Below are 21,620 nucleotides of genomic sequence, written 5' to 3' on the forward strand. Positions count from 1 at the left end.
TAGGGGGTGTTCTCATTTCATTCTTTTACATGTAGCTGTCCAATTTTCCAAGCACCACTTATTGATGAAACTGTCTTTTCTCCATTGTATATCTTTGCCTCCTTTGACCTAGATTAGATGACCATAGGTGCTTGGGTTTATCACTTAGATTTCTATCTTGTTCCATTGATCTATGTTTCTGTTTTTGTGCCATTACCATATTGTCTTGATTACTATAGCTTTGTAGGATAGTCTGAAGTCAGGGAGTCTCATTCCTCCAGCTCCGTTTTTTTTCCCTCAAGACTGCTTTGCCTATTCGGGGTCTTTTGTGTCTCCATACAAATTTTAAGATGATTTGTTCTAGTTCTCTAAAAAATGTCATTGGTAATTTTATAGGGATTGCATTGAATCTGTAGGTTGCTTTGGGTAGTATAGTCATTTTCACAATATTCATTCTTCCAATCCAAGAACATGGTATATCTCTCCATTTGTTAGAATCATCTTTAATTTCTTTCATCAGTGTTTTATAGTTTTCTGCATACAGGTCTTTTGTCTCCTTAGGTAGGTTTATTCCTAAGTATTTTATTCTTTTTGTTGCAATGGTAAAGTGGAGTGTTTCCATAATTTCTCTTTTAGATTTTTCATCATTAGTGTATAGGAATTCAGGAGATTTCTGTGCATTAATTTTGTATACTGTCACTTTTCCAAATTCATTGATTAGCTCCAGTAGTTTTCTGGTGGCATTTTTAGGATTCTGTTTGTATAGTATCATGTCATCTACAAACAGTGACAGTTTTACTGCTTCTTTTCCTAATTGTATTCCTTTTATTTCTTTTTCTTTTCTGATTGCTGTGGCTAGGACTTCCAAAACTATGTTGTATAATAGTGGTGAGAGTGGACATCCTTGTCTCTTTCCTGATCTTAGAGGAAATGCTTTCAGTTTTTCACCACTGAGAATGATGTTGGCTGTGGGTTTGTCATATATGGCCTTTATTATGTTGAGGTAGGTCCTCTCTATGCCCACTTTGAGAGTTTTTATCATAAATTGAATTTTGTCAAAAGCTTTTTCTGCATCTATTGAGATGGTCATATGGCTTTTATTCTTCAATTTGTTAATATGGTGTATCACATTGATTGATTTGTGTATATTGAAGACTACTTGCATCCCTGGGATAAATCCCTCTTGATAGTTATGTATGATCATTTTAATATGTTGTTGGATTCTGTTTGCTAGTATTCTGTTGAGGATTTTTGCATCTATATTCATCAGTGATATTGGTCTGTAATTTTCTTTTTTTGTAGTATCTTTGTCTGGTTTTGGTATCAGGGTGATTGTGGCCTCATAGAATGAGTTTGGGGGTTTTCCTTCTTGTGCAATTTTTGGGAAAAGTTTTAGAAGGGTGGGTATTAGCTCTTCTCTAAATGTTTGATAGAATTCACCTGTGAAGCCATCTGGTCCTGGACTTTTGTTTGTTGGAAGATTTTTAATCACAGTTTCAATTTCATTACTTGTGACTGGTCTCTTCATATTTTCTGTTTCTTCCAGGTTCAGTCTTGGAAGGTTAAACCTTTTTAAGAATTTGTCCATTTCTTCCAGGTTGTCCATTTTATTGGCATAGAGTTGCTTGTAGTAGTCTCTGAGGATGCTTTGTACTTCTGTGGTGTCTGTTGTAACTTCTCCTTTTTCATTTCTAATTTTATTGATTTCAGTCCTCTCCCTCTTTTTCTTGATGAGTCTGGCTAATGGTTTATCAATTCTGTTTATCTTGTCAATGAACCAGCTTTTAGTTTTATTGATCTTTGCTATTGTTTTCTTTGTTTCTATTTGATTTATTTCTGCTCTGATCTTTATGATTTATTTCCTTCTGCTACCTTTGGGGTTTTTTTGTTCTTCTTTCTCTAGTTCCTTGAGGTGTAAGTTTAGATTGTTTATTTGAGTTTTTTCTTGTTTCTTGAGGTAGACTTCTATAGCTATAAACTTCCCTCTTAGAACTGCTTTTGCTGTATCTCATAGGTTTTGGATCGTCGTTTTTTCATTGTCATTTGTCTCTAGGTATTTGTTGATTTCCTCTTTGATTTCTTCAGTGATCTCTTGGTTATTTAGTAATGTATTGTTTAGCCTCCATGTGTTTGTGTTTTTTACATTTTTTCCCTGTAATTCATTTCTAATCTCATACCGTTGTGGTCAGAAAAGATGTTTGATATGATTTCATTTTTATTAAATTTACTCAGCCTTGATTTGTGACCCAAGATGTGATCTATCCTGGAGAATGTTCTGTGTGCACTGGAGAAGAAAGTGTAATCTGCTGTTTTTGGATGGAATGTCCTATAAATATCAATTAAATCTATCTGGTCTATTGTGTCATTTAAAGCTTCTGTTTCCTTATTTATTTTCATTTTGGTTGATCTGTCCATTGGTGTAAGTGAGGTGTTAAAGTCCCCAATTATTATTGTGTTACTGTCGATTTCCTCTTTTATAGCTGTTAGCAGTTGCCTTATGTGTTGATGTGCTCCTATGTTGGGTGCATATATATTTATAATTGTTATATCTTCTTCTTGGATTGATCCCTTGATCATTATGTAGTGTCCTTCCCTGTCTCTTACAACATTCTTTATTTTAAAGTCTATTTTACCTGATATGAATATTGCTACTCCAGCTTTCTTTTGATTTCCGTTTGCATGGAATATCTTTTTCTATCCCCTCACTTTCAGTCTGTATGTGTCCCTAGGTCAGAAGTGGTTCTCTTGTAGAGAGCATATATATGGGTCCTGTTTTTGGATCCATTCACCAAGCCTGTGTCTTTTTTTTTCAGTACGCGGACCTCTGACTGTTGTGGCCTCTCCCGTTGCAGAGCACAGGCTCTGGACGCGCAGTTTCAGCGACCATGGCTCATGGGCCTAGCCGCTCCGCGGCATGTGGGATCTTCCTGGACCCAGGCATGAACCCATGTCCCCTGCATCGGCAGGTGGACTCTCAACCACTGTGCCATCAGGGAAGCCCAAACCTGTGTCTTTTGGTTGGAGCTTTTAATCCATTCACGTTTAAGGTAATTATCAATATGTATGTTCTTTTGACCATTTTCTTAATTATTTTGGGTTTGTTTTTGTAGATCCTTTTCTTCTCTTGTGTTTCCCACTTAGAGAAGTTCCTTTAGCATTTGCTGAAGAGCTGTTTTAGTGGTGCTGAACTCTCTCAGCTTTTGCTTGTCTGTAAAGCTTTTGATTTTTCCATTGAATCTAAATGAGATCCTTGGTGGGTAGAGTAATCTTGGTATTAAGTTCTTCCCTTTCATCACTTTAAGTATATCATGCCACTCCCTTCTGGGTTGTAGAGTTTCTGCTGAGAAATCAGCTGTTAACCTTAAGGGAGTTCCCTTATATGTTATTTGTCATTTTTCCCTTGCTGCTTTCAATAATTTTTCTTTGTCTTTAATTTTTGCCAATTTAATTACTATGTGTCTCAGTGTATTTCTCTTTGTGTTTATCCTGTATGGGACTCACTCCATGTCCTGAACTTGGGTGGCTATTTCCTTTCCCATGTTATGGACTTTTTCAACTATAATCTCTTCAAATATTTTCTCTGGTCCTTTCTCTCTCTCTTCTCATTCTGGGACCCCTATAATGTGAATGTTCTTGCATTTAATGTTGTCCCAGAGGTCTCTTAGGCTGTCTTCATTTCTTTTCATTCTTTTTTGTTTATTTTGTTCCACAGCAATGAATTCCACCATTCTGTCTTCCAGGTCACTTATCCATTCTTCTGCCTCAATTATTATGCTATTGATTCCTTCTAGTGTAGTTTTCATTTCAGTTATTTCATTGTTCATCTCTGTTTGTTTGTTCTTTAATTCTTCTAGGTCTTTATTAAACATTTCTTGCATCTTCTCGATCTTTGTCTCTATTCTATTTCCCCGGTCCTTGATCATCTTCACTATCATTATTCTGAATTCTTTTTCTGGAAGGTTGCCTATCTCCACTTCATTTAGTTGTTTTTCTGTGGTTTTATCTGGTTCCTTCATCTGGTATATAGCCCTCTGCCTTTTCATCTTATCTATCTTTCTGTGAATGTGGTTTTTGTTCCACAGGCTGCAGGATTGTAGTTCGTGCTTCTGCTGTCTGCCCTCTGGTGGGTGAGGCTATCTAAAAGGCTTGATGGGAGGGACTGGTGGTGGGTAGAGCTGACTGTTGCTCTGGTGGGCAGAACTCAGTAAAACTTTAATCCACTTGACTGTTGATGGGTGGGGCTGGGTTCCCTCCCTGTTGGTTGTTTGGCCTGAGGCAACCCAACACTGAAGCCTACCTGGGCTCTTTAATGGGTCTCATGATAGGCTCTGGGAAGTCTCACACCAAGGTGTACTTCCCAGAACTTCTGTTGCCTGTGTTGCTGTCCCCACAGTGAGCCACAGCCACCTCCCCATCTCTGCAGGAGACCCTCCAACACTAGCAGGTAGGTCTGGTTCAGTCTCCCCTGGGGTCACTGCTCCTTCCCCTTATGCACACACTACTTTGTGTGTGCCCTCCAATAGTGGATTCTCTGTTTCCCCAGTCCTTTTGAAGTCCTGTAATCAATTCCCACTAGGCTTCAAAGTCTGATTCTCTAGGAATTCCTCCTCCCATTGCCGGACTCACAGGTTGGAGAGCATGACGTGGAGCTCAGATCCTTCACTCCAGTGGGTGGACTTCTGTGGTATAAGTGTAATCCAGTCTGTGAGTCACTCACCTGGAAGTCATGGGATTTGATTTTACTGTGATTGCACCCCTCCTACCGTCTCATTGTGGCTTCTCCTTTGTCTTTGGATGTGGGGTATCTTTTTTAGTGAGTTCCAGTATTTTCCTGTCGATGATTTTCCAGCAGCTAGTTGTGATTCTTGTGTTCTTGCAATAGGGAGTGAGAGCATGTCCTTCTACTCCACCATCTTGGTTCCTCCTCCCCAACTTGTCTTTATCAGCATCTTTAACATGCAGGCTCTGTGCCAGATAATGGGAATATGATGATATTGAGGGAAATCATCTGATTGACCCAGACGTCTGAGGAAGCCTTCCTCTCTCTCACCAAAATCTTCTAAAAATCTTTTGTTCAAACAATACAAAACCATGGAGTTTTGCTACAATTCTCCATTTATACTTGAAATCTCTAGCTTTTCTAATTCATCAGCATGCATTATTTTGCTCCAAATACATAAAAACCCTATAAATTTGAAAAATCTTTCAGTTTAGGCTGCTTGTACTGTCAGCTCACATTCTGAGTCCTCTGTATCCTCCAGAGGCCTCCTTGTTATGTGTGCTGGGTATTAGGTCATTATCAACAGTGCTGTATTAATGTTAAATGTGATGCAGACCAGCTTCCTGATGGATTGAAGCTAAGAGAGGAAATACCAAAAGTCTGAAGCTCACTGCATAAATCAGAAACTACTTCATGTTGTGACCATGATAAATAGTTCTGAAAATATATACCAGGAAAAGTTTAGAAGAGTCTAGGGACACTGTATTATATCTGAATTAAAAAGCAGCCTTGCAAAAATGAACTTTTCTCCAGGCCAGTATTCTTGTTGTTTTATGTTTATAAATGAAGTATAGTAAAAACTCTATAAGGTAATTAAGAGATCTTGCAGTTCAAATCCAGCATGCATTTTGCTAAGGGGTGGCCACCATATTAGGCAGACAGGGTTATTTTTCATAGAGCTAATAGATAAAGGTCCTGAGTGTTTGTCAATCTCTTGCTTTCATGAACTATACCAATTGCCTTTTATCTTTTCATTTTGATTGATATCCCTTTCCTGTCAGATTCTAATAATAGCCTATTAAAGATTATTACTCAGTATTGTTCAATATCTGGGAAGTTAAATATTTTATACTTTGAGGTTATTATTTGGACTGCCATACAAGACCCCTGGAATAGGTTCTGAAGACCAAAAATTATGGTGGCAAATGGGTTAACTAAAATGACAGAATAGTTGGATTTCACTATCACAAAATCATAGGTCTCTTTCTGCAATGATATTATTTTGAACTCATTTCATGCTTTGATTACAAATTGACGTCTTTTTTAGACAAGCTGAATTCATTTTGTTCTTCAAATTACTGATTTTGAGTTCATTGATGAACTGGTTGGTTAGGATAGTTTTGTGAATAACAGTCTCTAAAGAACAAAATGGTCCCTTCCATTACAACAATCTCGAGAAAGTGTGTGTTGTGTTAGGAACATACACATCCTGGACTGGAAATGTTCCCTTACCAAACTTAAGGAGTATCTTTAACTCCCTCATTTGTTAATAATAGCATAATAGTAATAGAAACAACCAACACAAGCCTTTAGACAATGAAGCTATGTTCTTAATTACCATGCAATACTGATTCAGCTTCCTGGTTCATAAAAGAGGAACAATGCTATTTTGAATCCATTTAAAATAAGGTTAGTAACTAAATAGAAACTCTGTCTACTCTATAGTAGTATAGCAACATCACTAAAAGGTCCAGCTGTGGAGTCAATGTGACCATGGGCAAGCTACTTCAACTTACTCACCCTCAGTTTTCTTTTCTGGATAATAGAGATGCAAATAGTACCTTTCTTATTTCATTTTATCAGTCAAATAATGTAAATAAAATTATTCCAATACTTTGTATAATGTTAGAGCTCAGAAAATGGCAAATTACATTAACACTATTATTTTTATTATAACTGGTATGTGCTACATCATGTAGAAAAAAAGGTAAAAGCTTTACACAAAATGGTCAAGGTGAATATTCAACAGTGGCATGATTGAAGACTATCACTCATCCCCTCCTGAAGACATTGACATTAAGAAGAATGTGTCATTCTACAGTTGGGAAAACACCAAAGCAAAACCCAGAAGAAGCTAAGTAGCCTGGAGGTGGATGCCAAAAGGGAAAAGTCTCCTGCCTATTAGGTGTTAATTACATTTGAGCCAAAGGAGGTAATTTAAAAATCACACTGAAAACATTAATAAAATGAAACTTTACACAAGCAGTAAATTCAGAGCCTTTTAATGTTTAGCTGTAACTTTTTTGGGGGTGGGGGTAGTAGAGAATCAAGACAAGGAAATTCCCAAATCTGAGGATCACATTGAATCCAAGATGCCCTATTATAGAGGGGAAGATGTATCAACTGGGTGAATTACAAAGCACAAATTCTGTTCCAAAAGACAGGTGCAGATTCAGGTAATGTGAAGCAATAAACTAAATGCACTTGAAAAAGTGTTGGAAAAATTAAATATATTTGAAACATACACACTTCAATGTTGTTTAATTTTGTTTATTATTTATCAGTACTTGGAGAAATCACCGTATCCTCCCCAACACCACCACTACCACCACCTCACCATCTTCATGGTCCTATTGAATTTTGAAAAGTAAAGCCTCAAAAAATTATGCTGTTAAGGGTTTGAGTTACGGAGTTTTTTTTTTTTTTTTTTAACATTTTTTTTAAAATTGGAGTATAATTGCTTTACAATGTTGTGTTAGTTTCTGCTGTACAACAAAGTGAATCAGCTATATGTATACATATATCCCCTCCCTCTTGGATCTCTCTCTCACTCCCCCATCCCACTCATCTAGTCATCACAGAACATCGAGCTGAACTCCCTGTGCTATACAGCAGGTTCCCACTAGCTGTCTATTTTACACATGGTAGTACATATATGTGTCAATCCTAATCTCCCAATTCGTCCCACCCTCCCCTTCACTCCCTGTGTCCACACGTCTATTCTCTACGTCTGTGTCGCTATTCCTGTGCTAGAAATAGGTTAATTGACTATTAACTCTCTTTGAAAAGTCATTTGAAAGCAATTGTGGAGTAAAGAAGGGAATATTTTGAGGAATAGGTGCTAGTCTTGGATGGACATGTCCAGAAGTCTGGAAACGAATCCAAGTGTTTTCCTAGAATAGAGTCCACAGTCTGGTAACTGCCTGGACAAGTAGACTGAGTAGACATCATGTATAAGGGACATTTTTTAAATGTCCAGGGAAAGGATCGAATTGAGGAGAACTTGCTAGTCAGTATTGCCATTTTCACTTAAGTGGGAATTAGTGTCTCCACCCAGAATTTCCCCCAGTCAGCCAGGAGTCCCCTTTTGGTTGGAGTGAGAATAGTGCCTGCCCTGACCTGAATTGTTTCTCATCACCTTATTTTATCATCTAATGAGGATGTTTCCTCACAAATCCCCAAAGTTACAAGTTAAACAGTTGGGGAAATTATTAATTTAAAACAAAATTTTTTCCCAACCCAGAAAACCTCTCGAGAAAAGTTGTAGAGAAAAGAGTTTATTGAAGAAGCATTAAACCAGAATGTCATGCACATCACAGGCAGTACTCTGAGAGACTGCAAGACAGAAAGAAATCGTACCCATTTATAACCAAGTAAACACAACCTACTAGATAAACAATAATTAGTCTCTAGATAAACAATAATTAGTCCTCCAATAAGAGGATACAACAGTACCATTTATTACACACAAACTTACCCTAAATTTACCTGGTAATTGGAGTGACCACCCATGTTATTTAATTGATTTATACAAAGGAAAAATAAACTTCTCATATCTTTTTGATGGGAGGTAGTTTTGCAACTTGGAGCCCCGTGCCCACTGAAGTTAGGCTCTTACTAACCCACAGCAACTGAAAAATAGGGATACTATTTCTGTTGATGCTTAATTTTCAAAGAGATAGCTCCCAGACCCTTAAGAACGACACTCCTGGCTTATAAAGCTGGCAAGGGGCTTATTTAGCTTCTAGAAAATTTTACATACATTTCAAAGAGACGGAGAAAGAACTTACAAGTTTTCTAAAGTATATGCTCTAACAAAAGAGAAGGATGAGAAGATGTTTCCCTATTTCCAACAGGGAAAATTAAGCCTCTTTAAAAAAAAAAAATTATTTAAATGGGGACCTTGGACCTCAATGCAATAGTGGAGAGGCATCCCCATGCTGGTGCTCATGGGTGGAATGAGTGACCATAGTAGGGCTCTCCCACCTGAAACAGCAACACAGGTGGTGACCATTCCAGTGAAGACAGTAGTGTCTGAAATATTTGCTCATTAAAATGTTGTTGAAAAAATAATAATAAAAAGAAAACCCAACATGTAGCTTAAAGAAAAAGACACATGTATAATGCATTTTAATGCCCAGTTTCATTGTTTTGGGTCATTTAGAAAATGGTAATGATGTGATTATTTCTCTCTGGCTGGCCAACATGCCTTTTTCTCACCCAGTGGATTCTCAAACACTTCTTTCTTTCCTGTACTGAATTCAGAGACTCATTTTTTGTTTGTTTTTTCACCAGTGCGTGGAAATTATAACTCTATCTCACAGTGCATCAAAATAATTTTAAAAACCTAACAAGTGCATGGATGGGAAAATGCTTCTAAAGTTAAAGTGAAGTATTGCCATTGCTAGAAGTAAAATAACTTGGGATAATTCAAAGAATGGTCACTCCCAAAGATACATTAGGCTTTTGAACACATTATACAGAACATGTACTTAAACTGAACATCTGAATAGGTACTGGTTCCCTGAAAATGTTGATGAAATTGGCTTGTAAGAGGCAAATTGGTGGAGGGGAGCAGGAGAAGCATTTCTTATTGTAAGGCATCTCTCTCTTCCTCATGGATAATGCATAAAACAGCAACAGTTGTTTTCATTGGTGTTTGTCCTTGGAAAACTTTATATTTACTATCTTTCATAAGCACTTGTGACCATCAAAGAAGACATTTTGTTGTAGGGGCTCCAAATCACCTATATCTTAAGATAAATCTGAATTTTTCACACACCAATATCTCTGCCTGAACTAGAGTCCAAATATCTGATTTTGTTCTTGTGTAACTTAACTTTTACAATCAAGTCACAAACTTGATCTGTTGAATGCATTAAGGGAAAAAGAAAACTTCCAGGTTATGTCATAAAATAAGTAAATACAACCCAACTCCCACATCTTCCCTGTTTCTATCTAATATTCTGAGTAATTAAATTTATGTTTAGAATGATCCTAAAGCTTTGGAAAGTCTTTAGAATGTTAATCATGTTGTCAATGATATTCCACAGCATTTTAGTGGACATTGATTTCATTGTACCTCATTTCTTTGGAAACTGATAATCTAAGTATAAAATGGTTAATTCTGATTAAGCAGACTATTCATGTGATTGGGATATTCTTTTTTGTAAACACATTCCTGGCAAAATGAAAGTTGACTACTCATTTTTTGTTAAAATAACAAAATATATAGATATTGTAGTCTGGCTTTTCATCAAACTGATGTCTAAGCATCATATGGGTGGATCCAAAAGGTCCCTAGAACCCAGACACCACACACAAATGCTAAAATCCTGTGATTACACAAGGATAGTTACTCGGTTTGGCTATTGTTTACAAATTGTAAAGATACCTATATATCAGCCACCAGGAACAACTTAAATATTTTTCCTTTTGATTTTTACACCAAATGTTGACCAAGCAGAATGCCATATTATCACCCAATATGTTTTAATAAAAGTAGTCAAGAAAAGATATATCTATGTTATTCCTAAAGTATATGTTGGTGATAAAGAATGTATGAGGTAGTTTGTAAACACACCAGCAGTGATCCGACTTCTAACAGATGGTGAAAACTGGGCTTTACTTAGCTCAATTTTAATAGTAAGCTCTTTGAGAACAGAAAGGCTGGCTTCAAAAAGGAGCAGCTGGCAAAGAAAAAAGAAATAGAATGTATTCAAGGTTGGTCTAAATAGGTCTCCAGAGCATTTCTGCATGAATGGCTTTGTGGATTCCCACTAGACCTTATACCTCAGACAAACTGTAATGTTTCACATGATCCATCACATTCCTAAAATGAATGCACAGACAATGTCCTGGAAATAAAAGTCCTCTTGTGACAATTGCCCTTTCCAACTTGTGTTTCAAACTTGAAGGGAAAAAAATAAATTAAATGCATTCCACTGGATATTACATTCATTTCTTGTTAACAAAAATATGCTCAAAAGATAAAAACATTTGTCTTAATTCAGAAAGGGTTTTTTTGGAGAAGGAATGAAATTCAGGTTTATGTTTGTTTTTAAATAAATTTATTGTAAATCAGTTATTGAATGTGATACCTTTATGTTTACTTTACTATTGACACTCAATCTAAATATAAAGGAGCAGATTTTTCAAGTCAAATGTCAGTGGGACAATTTTGGAGAAATCCCTGTAGTATTCTTGCTGATACCTGGTAAAGCTACAATCTTAGATGTCTGCAGCAACTAAGATCAGATAACACTGGTAAATGACAGAGATCGCCACACCTATTTTGTATGTCTTTTCCTTTAAAGAACACTATGCCCTAACAAGAATGTGCAGGACACTCACTAAAGAGAAAATGAAGCCCAGGATAGAAAACATGGAAAGAGTATTATCCAGTTGTTTTCAAGGAGCTTAATGTCAATTGCTGGCAAAAATCTAGAGCTGGTTATTAAGCACATAGATTTTGAAGGTAATCACTGAGGCAACAAACCTAAATTAATTAAGAAAAATCAGGCAACACTCACTATAGCAGAGACTAACTAACATACTGCTAGAGAATGGAAGCTTGTTCTGTGAATTAAGAGCATTTTGTGTCCATGAGAACTGCATTTGAATCGTAGCTCAGACACATACTAGGTGGCTGATGCTGCATAAGTTATTTGCATGCCTGAGCCTCAGTTTTCTCATATGTGAGATTGCTATAGTAACTGTAATTGTATATAGGATTAATATTTCAATGAGTTCATGATGTAAAGAGTATATCTTTACACACTATATCCTCCAGAAGTGTGGGAATACTTACTATTAATATGCAAAAGTTTTTAAAAGGGGAGTCTAGAGTTAGACATAATTGTGAAAGATCTTAAATGAACTTTGAATCATTGGGAGCCTGATTAACATTTGTAGAAAATCTTTTATTGTCACAGAAAGGAGGAGATGGTGACTCTTGCTGTTATTCCTACTTCATAGAAAGGCTGTTTAGACACAAAGGATTCTCAGCTCAACTATCCCACAAGTTAAGGATAATATTTGTTTTTTCCTGCTTCCAAATTACAACCATTATGAAACATCTTGACCTAAAGTATGAACCCATTGTTTAAAATGCCAATTAAATGTCATTACAATAGTTCTTAACCCTTTCTAGTTCTTAACCCTGCAGAATCTGGAATAAATGAGGAAAGCAATCAGAAAGGATTGATCAATTTTAAGCCAAGAGTGAAGATTCTAGGGTTGATGGGTTTTAGTGGTATTTTCCCCTGTAATAATATCCATTTTACTAGACCGTTCTGTGAGATCTGCTTTCCAAAATGGTATCAAAGTAGAACAATCTATAAAAGTAGCTTGGACTATTTATTTTTCTCATTATCCTTAGAAAAATACTCAGTTCAGAAAATCATGAGCTTGTAGTGGCTTGCTATTAAATCCATTTTTATGTACTGATGATAGTTTCTTCTGTTTTAAAATAGAAGAGAGAGCTTTGATGATCATGGTCACACAGTATAAGTATTGAGACCACATGCTGTCTGCTGCCATCATTCAGGAGATCATTTGTTCACAGCTCCCATCTTTGCAACATCTGATTATCTCAATTACTGGCAGTGATTCTTAGAAAGGGGAGAACAGTCCTTCCATTAGCATCTGAAGGAAGTAGCTTGCTGAGAAGCTCCACCCATCTATCAATCATAATGAGCCAGATCTCTTTTCAAAGGCATTCCTGCAGTGAGAACTCATTCAAGTGTCAAAGCACAGTTATAATGGAAAAGTTGATTTTTACCCTGGTAGTCTTGAAAGTCTGAGGATTAAACTTGATTACCCAGATCCTAATAAAATGTAAAAGCCCAGAATGTATCATGAATTGTAGAGAAATCCCCTAGATGGGGAGGGGGGTAATATATAACATATTAGAAGACCCTCAAACCAGTCATAAGAGAATCTGAAAAACTCATTGAGACACTGTCAAGAGTGGGGATCAGAACACTGGTTACAGGGAAAGTGGCTGATGTTAGTAGTAGAACTGTCACTTCTGCCCCCAAAGATGATGAGGAATATTTGCATCCTCAGAGTAAAAGAATACAGGAGAAAAAGCTCTCCAGGGTATAAAAGGCAAAGTCATACTAACAGGCTGCAGACTTGGGTGTGGGTTATCCCTAGGGGTTTCTTAGTAAGGAGAGAAGGCATGGTGTGGATAATGGGTCATACCTGCTGGGGAAAGGGATGCATCCTCAGTAAGCCAGGTCTAGAGAGGTACCTGTGGAACAGAAAAGAAGCTACTCTCAATAAGGTCGACCTCTAGTTAAGGGGCAAGAAGTAAGCTATGGTTGCTTCTCCTTAATTCTGCCTATCACCTCAGCCAGTCCACCCTAAGCTGGCCTGTTGCTCAGGCCTACAGTCATAGCACAGTATCAGTGCCCACAATCAGAAGAAAAGACCCTCTGTTCTCATGGGTTTCAGGGCATGCTACACCAAAATATGGCTCCTTGGCATACTGAATATTTCAGGCTGAAGGAATTTGAGAAATGGCATGTGTAGGAAGGACTTCCTGACCTTTCCCTAAAGCAAGTGTTAAAACCCTCATGTGGGGCTTCCCTGGTGGCGCAGTGATTGAGAATCCGCCTGCCAATGCAGGGGATACGGGTTCGTGCCCCGGTCCGGGAAGATCCCACATGCCGCGGAGCTGCTGGGCCCGTGAGCCATGGCCGCTGAGCCTGCGCGCCCGGAGCCTGTGCTCCGCAACGGGAGAGGCCACAACAGTGCGAAGCCCGCGTACCACACAAAAAATAAATAAATAAAACCCTCATGTGAGAGGTACCCTCCCTCCCTATACCTGAAGAAAAGGAACATCCTTATGTGGACAAAAAATTTCTGCCTGCCATTTCAGCAAACAAACAGCAAATGTTGCCAGCCATCAAGCCATCAGTCACTGCAGCTACCCCAGTGGTTCCCTGAGGGGAATTCAGGATGGAATAAAATAGGATACTGGCCCTAGATAGTTAAGATGCGTATCACAGTAATAATTTCAGTGAGCCCAGACTCTTGGATCTTCCCAAGCATAGAAAGCACTAAAATCGTGAAGTTGAGATGTCTGTTTTTTTGTGATTAGCAGTATTCTTTTGATGTTTGATACATTTTTTTTTTCCAGCAAAAACTCCTATGTCCCTGATTCCTCCCTTACCTCTTTGGAAGAGTTCCTCAGAGCTATCTGAGAGGCTGTCTCCTGGACTATAGTCCTCTGTAAGGTCCACGAATAAACATAACTCTCAACAGTTAGATTGCACTTATTTTTTTCAGTCGATGATTTTGGTGACCAACAAAGGGACAGAGAGCAGACTTCTTTCCTTCAGCTGAACTCTACAAAGAACAAGACCTTTTGTGCCTGTCCACCTTCTCAGAGAGTCCAGACAAATTTGGGTGAGTCTCTCCTGGGTCTTGGATCTCCCATTATTGGCTGATGATCCTAAGTTTTATTTGGTGGTGTTAAGCTACTCTCTGGATGAGTAGGTTTTCCTTGAAACTTAGTTTCAAGAAGACGGACCTGGGTTATCCTCAGTTGAAAGACACTGGAAAGATTTTGCTCAGTTGAAAGACACTCTGTGAGGGGGACCACTGACTAAAACCACCCGCCCTGGCCAAGCAAGATAGTAACCTCATGCATGAGTTATCTTACAGCAGAAGGTCCTGGTAAGGAACATGGGACTAACAAGTTACCACCAACCAGAAGAATTCGGGAAAGGTCAAAAGGAAAGAGGAAACACCAGTCCACATGACCTAACAACCTTTCAGAATCCACCTCACTGGGATCCATCTTGCCTGAGTGATGTGTGCACCACCAGGAGGGATCCTGAGTCAGAATGATTGGCCAGAGACAACCCAGAAACTAACTTCATTACCATGAAACCAGTGACTGTAAGCCATGTGGCAGAGCAGTTCTCCTGGGTTCTCTTACCCTGCTGCTCTCTGCCTGGGCTCCTCATCTTAATAAAGTCTCTAGCTTTGTCAGCACGTGTGTCTCCTCAGACAATTAATTTCTGAGTGTTAGATAAGAGCTCACTCTTGGGCCCTGGAAGGGCTGCCCCTTTCTGCAACAACTCAGTGGGTTATTCTCAGTTGAAAGACACTAAGAAGACTATTTTGGGGAGACAACTTTCTAGATCTTGTGAAGGCTACATCCTTTGTAGTCTCTTGTGGGGACACCTCTTGCATCTTCTTAGTTTGAGTCAATATTAAGATACTACCCATCAATGGCCAGATGACAGATCCTTTAAATTAGAGAAACTTCTAAACTGGTAAATTTTTAGAGAGCTCTCATTATAACCAGCTGTTTTACTGGTACTTATAAAAAAACAAAATATTAATAGAAGGTTGATATATGTAGTGGCTAAGATGAGAACTCCCTTAGTTTAAAACAAACAAACAAAAAAAGGTTTGAGAAGCCTTATTTGTGGTCTGGGCTTTCCCTCAGTTGGTCTTACACATACTAATAAAACATCAGATTAATTGGTAATTAGGTTGATTAAGAAGAAGCTGAGGGAAAAATCAAGAGACTTCTTCCCAAAAAGGTGAAAATATTAAAGGGACTCATCCCAACAGGATAGAAATCTTTAGATGGCTATGGAGAAATGGGATAAATAAAACAGATATTAAAAGGATTAAAACAAAAGACTTTGATACAAAACTACCTAAGGTTAGATGGGCTAAAGGGACCCCTTATCAGTCCCTAACATTAAAGGACCCCAAACAAGTCTGTTCTATTTACCCCTTTATATATAATATATATTTTATATATACATATATATATAATATACATATTAAGCTGGAAGAAAATTACACTGAAGTACCTAGCCAGAAATTGTTTGGGGCAACAGTTAGGCCAATTAACCAAGTTAAAAGATTAAGAAAAGGGCCTGAGTCCCTTGGCTTAATTCCTCACTGGGGACCCCAAAGCCTTTATACAAAAATAGATAAAATAGATTAAAAGGAAAGCTTCTGGGACTCCTTGTAAGACTAAGGCTTGTTGATGGGGTCCTAGTGGAAACTAAAGTTAAATGTATAAAAGTTGATATAATTGAGATGAAAGTTTATAAAAAACGGTATATTTAAATGTAAAGTGGTTATATCACTTTTGTCTAACTATATTGTGGGATAGACATTATGTCTCACTGGGGAATGCTTCCCCTGCCTTGTATTATAAGTCAGGGTATATAAATCTGCCCCTCAGGTGATATTAATTAAACATACTAAAGGAAACTAATAGGGTTACATGAGCCCACACAATATGAGATAAAAACTGGGAGATAATATTCAGGGGCTGATAAAAACAATAATAGAGATTTTTCTGCTCTGGGTTTAACTGACACCCCCAGAAAGAGAGCCTTTGTTGAATGCCTTGTGCAAACTTTTGAAGGCATGATAAATTGAACCCTAAAGTTCTAGAACCTAGAACTCTTGATTTTCAGTTTAGTTGCAAATCTTCTCACTGATAAAATAAAGCAAATAAAAGAAAATGTAGTTGGGCAAATCAATCTTTTAATTTTATTTAGGACGTAGACCAGTTCTTTAGGGAATTAAAAGCAACTGTCTTTTTCTTGCAAACCTCTACAAATTAGAAATGTAAATATAGCCCACAATGACTTGAAACTGAGCCTAAGAACCTGAAAACAAAAGAAAAGAAGGAGGGGTGGGGGGAGACCTTTTTAATCTGAAAGCCTGGAAATACTCCCTCACCCAAAATCTAATTCATAGCCTCCTTAAGGGTTTATCAAGGACAAACACAAATCTTAGAAGTCTTTTCCACAAATAATAAAGTCATCTGAGCAAATAAATTTAACTTATTGCAACAGTTATTTATGAACTATAAATTTTATAGTGTAATACCTAAGTTTTAAAGTGAAGCTACGAGATCTCATTATGTCTGTTTGTCTGTCTGTGTGTACATTATACATATGTATTAAAGTTAGCTTAGGTTTTGGTTTAATTGGTGAGGACATGTCTTTGGAGTCATCAATAAGATGTTACCTGTATTATACCTAGGTTTACTGAGGGCCAATAAGTTTATGTTATTTCTGTTGCAGAATTTGTTAGAAAAAAAAAATTTGGTATGATGATATTTTCATAAGTTATAAAATAGAGGTAGATGAGATAAGAGTTTTTCAGGTGAACTCTTTAGGAATAATTATATTTTGGGTATGTCTATCCAAAATAGTTTCTCCAGAATTTTGGCAACCTGAAACTTAGAGTTTTGCTAAGTTAAGTTAAATTATGGAATTTATTGAATATCCAGATCATTTTGAATAAGATAAAATACTGGAACATTGGCTGTTAAACAGGTCTAAGTTTACCTACTCTTGTCTTCTTATGAGAGAGAAACTAAAAGTGTTTGGGTTTATTAGACACATATTTTGTATCACATTGAGGAAAGAAATTTTGCCATGAGAAGATATACATTTGTAGAGGTTATGGAATACACTTATTCTGACAATATGGAAATGTTAGCATGACAAACAGTTCAGAATTACTCACTTCTCAGGTTTCACTAGACATTAAGATTTTTAAGGGTTAAAATTATAATATATGTAATTAAAGCTACAGGGATAATAAGAGAAACATTTCAGTATTCAAAGAAAGTAGAACGTATGTTTTCAGCAAAAGAAGGTAGGAGGAATGGAAGTGCATTTTGTTAAGGGGAAAGAAAGTGATTTTGTCCTAAAGCTGGTTATTTCTAAATGGGAAAGAAAAATAAGAGATAAACTAATATAGATGCAGAAAGTTGAGAAACTTTTGTAGAAAGGGAGTCCTGAGTTTTATTCATGGTCAGGCTGGATTTGGATTGAGTTTAATTAGCTAAATGAATTTTGTTATTGAGGATGGGCTGGTGCAGGACTAGAGTTTGGTTTTCTCTTTCTGTTAAGAGAACAATGTTTTCTTAGAATGTTGACCTACTTTTGATAACAGCGTGTGAGTTTCTCTGCCTTCTAAATGATCAGTATTTGCCTTAAAGATCTTTTATTGTCACTTTGGTTGAATGAATATATATTGTTTAATAAATTACATGGGACTAAAGAACTGATAAATATGATTATATTTTATGACTTTTTTTCTGAAATATACTGGCTTTTAATCTTTGTTTTCCAAAAAAATCTTTTCTTTTACATTAAAAGCCATCTACAACAATTTGATAAAGTATACTTTGTAAACAATGATGAAACATTTTTTTCTCTCTACTTGATTTATCCAGAATTTGACTTCTCCAGCTGGCTCCCCTGTGGATGTGATGGCTTAACCAACCAGATTACAACTAGTTATACTAATCATTGTTTTAATTTGATCTCTCTTGTTGTTTTCAAATTATTTATGCTTTGTGCCTCACTCTGCTGTACTATGACTTTATTAATGTTATTAAGTGTATTACTTACATTCTGTCTATTTTATAAGATTGGTGTCTCTTGCATTATCAAATGTGTAACTAGGTCTCCAACAAAATTATTGATGGCTAAATGTCCTGAGACAGTTAATCATGTATTTTATGTAGATAGAATAATTGTAATACTGTAACTCTAGATATTGGAAGAAGCATCAAGGGAAAACATTTCCTGGATCATAATAGACTTAGTAAGACAGGTGACCCAGAGAATATTAGGTTATCAAAAATGGCCTAATCCAAAAATTAACATATTGAGTTGTCAACAGAATCCTCACCTGGTCTAGGAATGAGCCTTCCTATTGCAATGGGACAACTTGGTCATAAAATTCTTCCCAAACCTTGGTTAAATTTATGACCAAGAGGAGGCACTGTGGACAAAAAATGTTGCCTGACATTTCAGTAAATAATGTTGCAGCCAACAGCCACTGCAGCCACCCCAGTGGTGCCCTGAGGGGGATGCAGGATGGAGAAAAACAGGTTACTGACCCTAGATAGTTAAGATATCAAAGGAATAATTTCAGTGAACCCAGACTCTTGCATCTTCCCATATACAGAAAAGCACTAAAATCATTAAGTTGAGATTTCTATATTTTGTGATTAGCAGTAATCTTTTGATGTTCAGCTACATTTTTTTTTTCAGCAAAAACTCCTATATATCCTGGCTCCTCCCTTACTTCTTTTGAACAGTTCCTCAGAACTATCTGAAAGGCTGTCTCCTAGGCTATAGACCTCAGTAAGGTTCCCAAATAAAACATAACTCTCAACTTATGGTTGTGCATTTCTTCTCCAGTGGGCACATCTCTGAGGACAAAGACACAGAGGGAAGTCTGAACAAACAAGCCTTGTTAAGTTTTCCTGAATTTATTACACTTAGCTCATACTCTTTGCCCTACCATATATTTCTTCAACTTTCCACTGGTCATCAAACCTAACATAAAAACACTCAGGTTTAACCATTTCTTTGGGTCATCATTTCCTTATGAAGACTCTTGGGTCATATAAAACTTATATAATAAATTTGTATGTTTTCTCTCCTGTCAGCTTAATTTTCAGACCCAGTCAGGAACTCTAAGAGGATCAGGATAAAGGAAAACTTTTCCATCTTTACACGATTATCTTCCTTATCAACTCCCTAGACTCTGTGACCACTCCCTGCCTTCTGCTTTAATCCTGAGCACTGCTTGTAGTTTCCTAGCTAAATAGGTCACTTCATATCTGTTCATTTTGAGTAATACTAGTCTCCCAAACTCTACCTCCCGACATATCTTTGCTATCCTTCTTCCTTTAGCAAATGTCTATTTATTTTTAAGCTTCCATTCAAAAATTTTCTCCAGAGAGCTTTTACTGACCTCTTCTTACACCTGCACTTCAGGGTTAGACCTCTGTGCATCCTATCACTGCATTAGTAGTTTATTTATGTGTCTCTCCTTTTAGACCATGACCTCTTTGAGAGCAGACAGAGACTGTGATTTATCATCTTATACTTCCAGGGTTCAGCATGTGAAAAGGTACTAAAATTGAATGATGTATTACCTATACCACTTTGAGTGGCACCAGGTTGGTGGCCAGGGAAATATTTGTCTCACTTACAAGTAGGATCTGAACTGCTTTGATTATCACAGTTGTCTCTGAAGGCACATTTCTTCCTAAAGCCCACTATTATAGACTTGAATCAAGGGCTCCCAAGAAGAACAGAAGATTTTCCCCCAATGGGATTAAAGTCCATGCAGATGGAACCAGGGAATTGAGACTGTCCTGGCACTGGAGCTATAAAACACATAAAGAAATTTTAGTGAAATGGTAAATTCAAGGATCCAAATTAGAATATATGCACTAATCATTCTAGAAGAAAAGCCTCAAAACCATGGAAGGCAGCATGGGAAAGAAGACCAAAATCCATTTGCAGTGAGTAAGAAAATGAAAACCCAAATTGGCAAGTCCACAGAGACAGCCAGTTTAAGTCAAAGACTCTTAAGACTCATTTTGGGTAAAATCAAACAATGAAAGTCTCCAACATCATACTCTCTGATATAAATCCAAATGGACTGGCCTTTGGACTCTAGAAGGGAACACACATACACACACACTCATATACACATATACACATCTTCAGGGAACAAGGAAAATATAACTCAACCCAAGGTTAAAAAGAGAATATATTAGGTTAACCAATATGTTAGCTGATAAGAACCTCCAGAAACCATAAATATTACTTGCAGTTGTATCAATTTTAGTCCAGAAATTTGATTTTAAAGTCACCAGTGACCCACAAAGACAGGTTCAGTAACCAACCCTGCCAACAAATAGTAGAACCCACTGTAACCTCTTCTCTCAAGTTACTCTTTTCTAAATCAGTCTCAAGAATACAGTTTAGTGATAGAGCTTGTGGTTTTGTTTCCATGAAGACTGGGACATGCGTTCTTAGTTTCTTCTCTAGGAGGAAGGACTAATAAGGTTGCACATTCCCCCAAACATAGTGAAAGTTTTAAAAACATCCAGGGAGCCAGAAAATATGACAAACGTCCACTACACATACCTAACATATGTATTCTTCAAAGCCACACAATGAGGAAGGTATTGGATTGGCCAAAAAGTTTGTTCAGTTTTTCAGGAATAACTTATGGACAAACCCGAACAAACTTTATGGCCAACCCAATATTACCTTCCAAAATTTCCAGATGAAAAAAATAAGGCAAACTGGGACAGTAACTTGCACAAAGTTATAGAGCTAGTAAATGGCCAGTAAAAGAATCCAATTCACTGCAGACATCATCATTCTCCACATGGTGTGTGTTGTCTGCCAAAGGGGAAACCCAGAGTCTACACTGAAAAGTGATCATAGAGAGGAGGAATCAAAGAGAATGCTGGGAAAATATTATGCCTTGTCTTTCCCAAACTCCCAGGAGAACCAGGAGGTGGAGCCTCCACCTACCTTAAATAGAGTCAATATAGCATCAAGGAGCTGCTCAGTTACCCAGCAACTTTGTGGGTACATGATCAGTGGGCATTTACATGAATCCACCTCCCACTGTCACACACATCTGCATGCATTTTTCCTTACATATTTGGGGACAGACATTTAAAATGCAGAAGGATTAAACACCTTTTTCTCTACAGTGGGGGAGGAGTATGTGGATTAAAAACATTTGGTAATTTTTTTCTGAATATAAAGCTACCCTTACCTTCCTCATCTGAGATTCTGAAGTAACTGTTATG

This window comes from Kogia breviceps, chromosome 15 (assembly GCF_026419965.1).
Source record: "Kogia breviceps isolate mKogBre1 chromosome 15, mKogBre1 haplotype 1, whole genome shotgun sequence".
In the NCBI taxonomy this organism is placed as follows: domain Eukaryota; kingdom Metazoa; phylum Chordata; class Mammalia; order Artiodactyla; family Physeteridae; genus Kogia; species Kogia breviceps.